The sequence below is a fragment of the Crocodylus porosus genome, unplaced genomic scaffold (genome assembly GCF_001723895.1).
Source record: "Crocodylus porosus isolate Cpor-Errol unplaced genomic scaffold, CroPor_comp1, whole genome shotgun sequence".
Taxonomy (NCBI): domain Eukaryota; kingdom Metazoa; phylum Chordata; order Crocodylia; family Crocodylidae; genus Crocodylus; species Crocodylus porosus.
The window spans coordinates 24352515-24362797 of record NW_017728931.1 but is presented as its reverse complement, the minus strand read 5'-3'; the positions used below and the strand labels follow the sequence as shown (position 1 = coordinate 24362797).

The window sequence follows — 10283 nt, the reverse complement described above, 5'->3', positions numbered from 1 at the left end:
TAACTAGTTCCTTACTAACCCGTGGCCCAGGTGTGCCTCCCCCGGGGCCCAAGGGGGGCCCAGCAGGGAGGTGACTGTTCTGGTCCCTACTTAGGAAGACGGAGGCAAAGAAATCGTTAAACATGTTAGCTTTGTCGTCTGGTGTGACAATCAAATTCCCCAATACGTCCTGCAGGGGCCCCACATTACCCAGAATCTTCTTTTTCCCCACTATGTATTTGAAGAAGGACTTCTTATTATCCTTAATCCAGGAAGCTAGCCCTAATTTCTGTTACCATTTAAGTGGAGGATTTCATAGCTCAGATATTTAAATTGGTGTTGGTGCTACAGTTGGAGCTCTCATAGATTGTACTTAAGTACCTGTATAATCCCCAAAGCTGTAGAACTGAACACCTCCCAAATATTTAAAAACAGAATCACAGAAACAATCTCCTTTTCTTCCTTGGCAGCTTCATAAGACCAGTAGCTTAAGGTTTGTTTGCATGTTTGTGCGTGGGTTTGAGTTCTTTGTCTGTGTGCATACAGGAAGAATTTAGCTTTGTTAAGAGAAGAAAGTGAATTTTGCACTAAAGTGGTAAAGCTTATATTTCCTAGGAGACTCTACCAGGCACTGGCTCAGTCAGTTGATCCATGTTCTGATGGGTTCTGTAGGTTTTACCCAGAGGGTCAAAGTGTGACCCAGACACCCTCTGCAACCTTGTGACTGCTACTCAACTGATCTGCAAAATGAGGCAAGTTATATTCTCTCACTTGTCCTCCAGGGCTCAGCCACTACTTCCAGAACATTTCTATGTGTGGAAGAGAAGATTTGAAAAAAAAAAAACCACACAAACCACCCCCCCACACAGATGAATTGTCATCTTAAGGCAGGGGTAGACAACCTGTGGTGCACATACTAGAAGTAGAAAGGACAGCCTCTGTAACAGGACCTGTAGCACAATAGTAAATAGGACAGTAAGCAGAAAGCAAAACAGCAGATCTGACAGGGAACACATGGCAGGGAGCAGAAAGCAAGATTGGGCAAGAAAAGGGGATCAGAGTGGCACTCAAGAAGGGTGTTAATTTGTGGCACCACCGCCAAAAAAGTTTGGTGCCACTGGCTTCAAGTATAACTCTGTCAGGGTAAATCTAGAACAGTACTTAATAGCTGGATTTAAAACCCTCACACTTTCCCTGCTTCAGGGTGGCTATCAATATGCTGACTTACCATGTCCAAGTACAAAGTGAGATCCTAACTCATGTCTTATTTTTCTTCAAGTTAAAAGTTCAATGGCACTTTTCATCTTTGAGGAACTTCAGTACTGTCAATTCATTCATTCTTACAATAACTCCCTATGACAGCTAAGTAATATTATCCTTATTTAACTGAAATTGCACAAAACAGTGAGGATAAATGCAATTCCAGGGACCTTAGGAAATATGAATGGCATGTGCCCCCAGTGGCTGGGGGTGCACTGTTGTGCCGGCGGGAGTGCAGCAGTGGTGGCAGGAACCCAGCCACGGTAAGCAGGGAGCTCCTGCAGACACCGCCAGCACTGTTGGTTGGCAGGGGGTGGCGAGTGCCATCCAGGGATTGGCGATCAGCCACAGACACCTCCGGCAGTGGCAGTGGTGGCCAGGGGTGATCATGGACTGCCCTCGTATGCCATCAGCAGTGCCAACGGCAGGATGGTGAGTGGTGACCACCCATAGGGGATGCAGGTGCACCTGCGTGCAGCCCCTATGCATCACCCGTTAGGAAAAGTTGGAGCATATTCAGTCCTGCATGACAGTAGGAGCTACAGGTGCCTCATGCAAGAGGACAGACATAAAAGCTGGGGGGGACGAGGTGGTACAAGAAAGCACATAGGGCAGGGGGGCACACATAGGGTGGTTGCTGGAAAGTCACACAGTTGGGGGAGGACAGGAACAAGGAAGCCCATGCAGCAAGGGAGTGTGGGGAAGATTATGTGGTGGGGGTGAGCACAGGGGAGGCCATATGGTGGCAGGGAGGGTGCATGGAAACCCATGTGGTGAGGGAAACTGGGGGGGCATTTAGGAGGGGGCATCCATGTGGTGGGGGAGGCCACATGACGGAGAAGTCCACAAGGCAGAGGCAAGTGCATGGGAGCAGTGGGGGAGGAGAAGATGTGCAGCCCCTGGCTGCTGAAATCAGACACTCCTGCAGTAGGACAAGAGTCTTTTTGTGATCTTTTTTATTTCCCAGTATTTTTGGGAAAAATGTTGGACCAGCTTTTGAGCACAAAAAGTGCTTCTCTTTAGGTCTGGGAAGAACACAGGCTAAGCTAAATAACAGAAAAAACATTGCCTTATGTTTAACTTTACTGCTGTTAGTATCTTTGACAACAGCTTTATTATTTATTATAGTCTTACAGACAAAGCAAACAGCTATTGGGCAGGAAGAATTTCACATTTGTCTTTATTTTATGTGCCACCATCAGCTCTACCTGAAGCCAGACCAGACATTAGACAGGTGCCAAAAGTCGCATTTTTAGTCACTATCTGTAAAGGCTGACTCAAAGTTACAGTGTGTATATTATCCGTCTGGAGATATATGGGTAGAAATGCAAGCACATATTAAAAGGAAGGGTGTCAGCCCTGTGAATATCTTTAGGAACAAAGTTTGACAGGAGAATGGGCAAGGATTTCATTTCTGTAGCTATTTAGGATTTTTTATTTTATTGTATATATATACTGCTACTACTCTTCATAAGAAAAAAAATGATGCTTCCCTTTAACATCTACACATATCCAAAATACAGACTGTATGGAGCAAATCTTACAGTCCTTACTAGACAAAGCTCCCCTGGAGATAATGGAAGCAGTTTGAGTAGAGAGTGTAGGATTTGGCTCAGAATTTCTGATGGTAATGCTTGCTGTTTCTTCAGTGTTATCCTCTACTGCATGCTACAGTTGGGATTGTAGGGTTACAGTCACTCCTTGTCTGCAGGGTGAGCTTCCCAGTCTGCAGGGAATATTGCTCCCTATGCACCAGAATAAGAATCTCTTTGCCCTTTCCCAGATTTAGTTTTTGGGGTTTGTTATAAGATTTCCTTCTCCAGGGCACAAACGAGAGAACAAAGTAGAAGAGGCTTTTTCAGAACACAAATAAAGCACAGATTTTCTAGTAGAAGCTAGACTATGCAGTCTCTTCCTTTCCATCTTGAGTCTAACAACCCCTCTCCCCCAGTCCCTCTCATCTTCCAGATAACTAACAGCTGAGCCCTGAAACTGGACTCCAGCTGCAAAAGTTGTCAAGCATTTTAACCCCTGCCAGTCTGTTCTGCCACCCTGCTAACCTGGTAGAAAACTGGATTATGAGGTTAGGCTACTCAGATGACCTTGCTTCAAATGACTCAGGGTTGTTCTAAGAACTATGTATAATATACCACAAGGAAGAATCCAAGTTACAAATATATACCCACTGGAATAATATCTGTGCTTACCTAACACTACAGTTAAGAATCATAAAGAATTGTCCATAATGGAAATATTATTACCCTTGTTTTACGATGGAGAAACTGAGTCTAAGTTGGCTAAATTCACCATTTCTTCATTGAAAGAGAGAACATAAGAATTTCATACCTTGACAGTTAAATATCTCTTACCATTTGCTGCCCATCAAGCACACCTCTGTTAAATGGAATTTATATTAAAGACTCTTATGATTAAGCAAGAGTCATTTCCATTCACTATTAATATAAGTTTAAATCAGCTCCCTGCAAGACAACTTAATTAAGTGACCCCGCTGATGAAGCAAATTATATACTTGTGTCCAACTTTGCAAGATATGCTGCATATCCTGTGGTGCCTGAGGAATTGTTAAATGTGATTTTTCCAGAGTGATATCAAGGAATATTGACTGCAAGATCTGGGTCTTGACTGGCAAACAGCATGCAAGCAAGTAAACAAGCTGTTACATCCATATCAAGCAACCATTTCAGTGGGACTGTGTTGGCACACTGATCCCCTGACATGCTATCAACTGCAGTATCTGCCCCTGGCAGTCCAAGGGATGACCCAGGTGCATCTCCAGGTGATGATTTCCTCAACAACTCCTACTCACCAATATTTCTATTTTCTTCTCTCTTTATTTTGCAAACCTTTTCTCCTTTTCTCGCTGTACCATCTGTCTCACTGATCCCGCTGTTGCTGGCTGTCACCCAACACCCCGCTGCCTCAGCTTCTGTTCCCATGTTGCTAGACATCTCTGGAGGCTATCCAAAGAGCACATGAACTTCCTGAGCTATCCTCCTTTAGTATTGCCATCTTGTATGCCAAGCAGCAATTTCTCCTCAGCCATGGTGCCTCACAATGAAAAAGAATCCAAATAAATTAAGTCAAACTATGTCTCATTCAGCACCTTTCAGCCCTCCTTCTTACTTTCAGTCCCGTTCCCTCTTTTTATTCCATTGCCTCTGTCTATAATGGGGTGAACAAAACACCTGGGTCTTCACTTTTCAGAGGTCTGGGAAAGTTTAGACCTGGAAATGAACTTTGAGCTGATCTTAAACAGGAAATAGATTTATCAAGTAACTCAGCTGGTTTCTGGGCAATCTTCAGAGGCAGAGTGGAAAGGAGCATGCTTCAGGGTCAAGGTTGTGGAGCTGATCTGTGGAAGCTACTCTATTGCTACATGTTCAAGTAGTTTCCATAGCTTCTCTGGACCCTTTTATGGGATAAAGAAAGAATTATTATATATCCTCTTAGATCCTCTGGTCATAAGACCCAACCAATTCTCATAACTGACTGCATGGGAAACCTTCACTGACATAGGCTTTAACCTATACAGGAAGTAAGTGTTCCTTTCACAGCCTCCTAAAATTTTGTTCCCACTGATGTCCCACAGAACTGCTCCAATTACAGTGCCAGAGAAAAAAAGCAAAATTTACCTCATGGCCCAGTTTCCAAACTGGACTCCCCTCCCAAAAGCCCAAACCAAAACAAACAAGCCCTCGCCCCCCACCATGGTTGCCATTTTAATCTTCTTGTAAAATGAGCAATTGCACATGCAGAGAAAGCAGGTCAGAATGATTCGCTTTGGATAAGAGGTGGGGCAGGCAGTAGGATCCATCCAGAGTCAGCAAGTCTCCCCACAGCAGCATGGGGAAAAGTGTCCACAGCTAAAGACCACGTCCACTAAATGCCACTGAAATCTCACATCTGCAGGCCAGATCCAATGGATTAATGGTCCAGATACAACCTGTGGCTTGTAAGTTGCCAAACCCTGCCTTACAATGCGCTCATCATGAAAGGATTATATCTTTGGCATGGCCTACACTTAAATTGTTGCCAGCATACCTCTGTTAGGAGAGTCTGGGGAAGGACAGAAACAAATACATTTTTTTCAGCATAGCTATTCCAGAAAAAGCCTTAATATACATGCACTTATAGTATCACAAAAAAGTACAGCTGAAAGGGACCTCCAGAGGTCAGCTAGTCCAACACCCTGGCTCAGGCAGGATCATCCTTATCCAAACCATCCCCAAAAAATCCTTGTCTAACTTATTACTAAAGTCAGCAAAGGACTCTTTTGCTGATCTAGCTCATATTGTTCTGGAACTGATGTTATACTGGCAAATGATATAGATGCCAGAATAAGCTGCATCTCCCCTAGGAGGTTTTTTAGGAAAGCTATAGCACATCTGTACTGATAGACCCTTTCCAGTGGAGACAAGGCCTTTCTGTATTTTTCACAGCATTGAAAACACCACCACTCACCACCATTCACTAATCCTTTCTCCATCACGACTGTTTCATAGCCACAGGGCTCTTGGAGGATGGTACAGGACAGTGTGTTGTTTACTGTGGTAGAAGTCTGCATGTGATTGTTTTATGCGAAGAAGCTGGTGCATGGAAACAGCAACCACCATCTTGACAAGGTGGAGATCTGAGCCCAGTGGCAAGGGAGAACCCTTGATGACAGGAGATCTCCATCTTGCTGCAGCCTTCTTCCATCTAATCTACCATTGAGGAGTTGGGGTTGGACTGTGGTTTGTCTGGAACCTCTCCTCATGGGGAACTTCAATCACACTGACATCTACTGGGAGGGCAATGCAGCAGTGCACAGGTGATTCACAGGTGCACAGGAAGTTTTTGGAAAGTACTGGGAACAGCTTTCTGGTGCAAGTACTGGAAAGGCCAACTAGGGGCCGTGTTCTTGACCAGCTGGTCACATCACAAACAGGGAAGAATTGATGGGGAATGTAGTAGTGGATGACAACTTGGGCAGCAGTGACCACAAGATGATTGAGTTCAGGATCCTGAGGAAAGGAAGGAAGGAGAGCAGCAGAGTATAGACTTCGGACTTCAGAAAAACAGACTTTGACTTGCTCGGGGAATTCATGTTCCTGAATCCCTTGGGAAGCCAGTCTGAGGAGGAGAGGAGTCCAGGAGAGCTGGCTGTACTTCTTTAAAGTCCAGGAACAAACCTTTCCGATATGCAGGAAGACTAGTAAGTATGGCAGAAGATAAGCTTAGCTTAGCAGGGACCTCTTCAGTAAACTAAATCACAAAAAGGAAGCTTATAAGAAGTGGAAACTTGGACAAACAACTAGGAAGGAGTATAAGACATTGCTCAGGCATGCAAGAATGAAGTCAGGAAGACAAAAGCATGATTGGAGTTGTAGCTAGCAAGGGATATGAAGGGTAACTACAAGTATGTTGGTAGCAAGAAGAGGATCAGGGAAAGTGTGGGTCACTTACTGAATGGGGGAGGCAATGTTGTGACAGAGGATGCAGAAAAAGGATGAAGTGCTCAATGCCATTTTTGCCTGAGTCTTCACAGGCAAGATAGGCTCCCAAACTACGGCACCAGGAGCACAGTTTGGGGGAGGAGGTGAGCAGCCAACAGTGGTGAAAGAACAGGTTAGGGACTATTTAGAAATGCCAGTCATGGGGCCAGATGGGATGCACCCAAGGGTGCTGAGGGAGTTGGCTGATGAGATTGCAGAATCACTGTCCATAATCTTTGAAAATTCATGGCAATCAGGAGAGGTCCCGGATGACTGGAAAAGGGCAAACATAGTGCCCATATGAGAAAAAGGAGGATCCAGGGAACTACAGACCAGTCAGTCTCATCTCAGTCCCTGGAAAAATCATGGAGCAGATCCTCAAAGAATCCATTTCTAAGCACTCAGAGGAGAAGAAAGTTATTAGGAACAGTCAGCAAGGGCAAGTCATGCCTGACAAACCTGATTGCCTTCTACAATTAGATGACTGGCTCTGTGGACACGGGGAGACCAATGGATGTGGTATATGTTGATTTTAGCAAGGCTTTTGATACAGTCTCCCACAACATTCTCACAAGCAAGCTAAAGAAGTATGGGCTGGATGAAGGAACTATAAGATGAACAGACAACTGGCTGGAGCATCAGGCTCAATGTCTAATGGCAGTCGGTATCAAGGGAGTGCCCCAGGGGTCAGTTCTGGGGCTAGTTTTGGTCAATGTCTTAATCAATGACCTGGAAGATGGCATAGAGTTCACCCTCAGCAAGTCTGAAGATGACACCAATCTGGGGGGAGCAGTAAATATGCTGGCAGGGTAGGGCTAGGATTCAGTGCAACATAGACAAATTGGAGGATTGGGCCAAAAGAAATCTCAGGAGGTTCAACAAGGACAAGTGCAAAGTCTTGCACTTAGGACGGAGCAATCCCATGCACCAGTACAGGCTGGGTGCTGACTGGCTGCCCAGCAGCTCTGCAGAAAAGGACCCAGAGCTTACAGTGGACAATAACTTGAATATGAGCCAACAGTGTGCCCTTGTTGCCAAGAAGGCTAACAGCATACTAGGCTGCATTGGTAGGTGTGTTGCCAGCAGATCATCTGTGATTATTCCCCTCTATTCAGCATTGGTGAGGCCACATGTGGAGTGCCCTGTTTAGTTTTGGGCCCCCCACTACAGAAAGGATGTGGACAAATTGGAGAGTCCAGTGGAGGGCAACAAAAATGGTTTGGGGCTGAGGCATATGACTTACGAGGAGAGGCTAAGGGAACTGGACTTATTTAGTTTGGAGAAAAGAAGACTGAGAGGGGATTTAATAGCAGCTTTCAACTACCTGAAGGTAGGTTTGAAAGAGGATGGAGTAGACTGTTCTCAGTGGGCATGTGTAGACAAAACTAAATTTCCCATTTATGTCAATGCAACTGCGTTTGTGTTTGTACAACCCAGAATTTCCCACCACTGTAAAGTCCATTTAGCATCTTAAATTAATGCTACTCAGAGATGTTTTAAATTGCGTCGCTTTCCTGTTACGCTGCTCCAACTGTGGATTTTGTTCATGCAAACAGCCAGAGACTCCAAAGACTTGTAATTAATCAATCCCCTTTGCCACGTGGGGCCGCTGCATTCCAGCCTCCAGCCAGTAGGTGGAGCTGTGTGTTCTTTTTTACCCTCCTTCACTCCTCACCCCTCCTTCCTCTGCAATCAGGTCAGGACATGTTTGTTTGGTTGACCAGTCCAACCAATTATTCTTATTTTATTCTTATTTTTATTATTGAAAGAATGGGGGAGAGCTATAGTATCATTTTCTATCCCCTCTTAATTGCCAGCACCCCCCTGCCACCTCTTGTCTGTGTCCTCCCCCCACCCGTGTACCCTCCTGTCCTCCAGCTCCCTCAGTACTCTCTACCTGCTGCGAGGCCTGCACCCCCTGTTTTCTGCCAGTGCAGTGCCCATGGCTCCCGGTGGCAGTGGCAGCGGCAGCAGTAATGGTAAGTTTTCTGCAAGTAGTCTGAAACTTTGGAGGGGAGGGAGTGAGTGGTTACATGACTTCCTTCAATACTGCAACCTAAACTTCATCTTCACATCCCACTCCAGAGCCATGAGTCAAAGGGCAGCATGACATTGCCTACCAGATCTGACACCCAGAGTACGCAGCATCCTGGGTGTTATTTAGGTAATATGTCCCACTGAGCTTGTGTGCATGCATGTGCGTTCATGTAGGTGTGTGTGTGGGGGCGGGTTGCAAAAGTCCATATTTTTTAACTGTGCGCCAAGCCCCCCCTCCTCTTTCTCTTCTTCCTTTTTCCTCCCTCCTCACAGAAAATTTTGTGGGCAGAACTCACCAGGGACAAGCCCACAGGCCAGTGAAGGGTGGATAGTAAACAGTGGATACCAAACTGAAAAAAAACTTTTCTTTCCCCACGTTTTAATATTGTATATAGTTATAGTTATTTTTGCTCACAAAGTGAAGAGAAGCAAAGAGTCTGAACCTACCCTGTAAAGCCCTAGCTTATGAAGCCTTATGGAGGGAGTGTTACTGACCCACAGAAGCTGGCTTTCAACTACTGCCTCAGCAGTTACAGGATGGCTGTGGAATGTGCATTTAGCCAACTGAAAGGACAATGGAGGGCGCTTACGTGCCAGCTCAAGATGGATCAATAAAATCTACTGACCTTTATTCTGGTAGCCTGCTTGTTGCACAATATCTGAGAGCCACGGAGAGGTTTTCAAGGACTTGTGGGAAGAAGTGCAACAGGCAGTGACCAGACAATAGAGTTGTGGGGCAGCAGCACAGGGACCGAGGAGATATCCTCAAGGAGAGGCTGGCTGGGTGGCCCTTGTGTGTGATTATCTGGCAGGATATATTGCTGACAACAACCCCTAGGAGTGCTTTGTTATAAAATAAAAATACATTTTTTTTTACACTTTAAATCTGTGTCTGTCTATAGGGGCATGCAGTATTGCAGATGAGGGGCAGAAGGGAGGATGGTCAGGGGAAGGGGGAGGCAATCTGGACTGGGCTAGGGGTTTGCTGCTTTCAGACTGTGAGTGTTTTGGGAGAGGGGGGCATTATGCACCATCACCCACATGTGAAAGAGCCCCACAGGGAGGGGGATACAAGCCAAACAGCAAGCCACATTTTGAAAAATATTCCAAAAAAAATTTATAAAACAATTCACAACACACCTCCAAAAGCCATATGTGGCACTACACAAACAGACTGATGGTATACCTGGGCAGGAAACTGGAGGGTTCCAATGGGAGCCCCCATTGCAAACTGTACAAAGACCAATGAACTTGGGCATGCTGGGAAATGTAGTCCAGTCCAGAAAAAACAAACAAACAAAAAAAGCCAGACAACCACACCACCAACAACACTGACAGCAATTGCCTATCAATGGGGCGGCAACAAACACCCACCACCCACTACTCTTATGAGAAAGCAGTTATTTAGCAGCTATAGTTTCATAGATTTCATAGACATCAGGGCTGGAAGGGACCTCGGGAGATCATCGAGTCCAGCCCCCTGCCCAAAGGGCAGGAAGTCAGCTGGGGTCA

At 45.5% G+C, this 10283-nt stretch overlaps 1 long non-coding RNA gene across 1 annotated transcript in view; it reads left to right on the top strand.

Annotated features, from left to right (window-relative positions):
• The window catches only part of LOC109316382, a 37604-nt gene extending 27971 nt beyond the window's left edge, over window positions 1-9633 (top strand). Inside the window, exons 2-3 of the long non-coding RNA XR_002102828.1 lie at window positions 3842-3904; window positions 9191-9633. This is a non-coding gene — a long non-coding RNA (uncharacterized LOC109316382). The remainder of the gene's footprint in view (window positions 1-3841; window positions 3905-9190) is intronic.
• The last annotated feature ends 650 nt before the right edge of the window (window positions 9634-10283 follow it).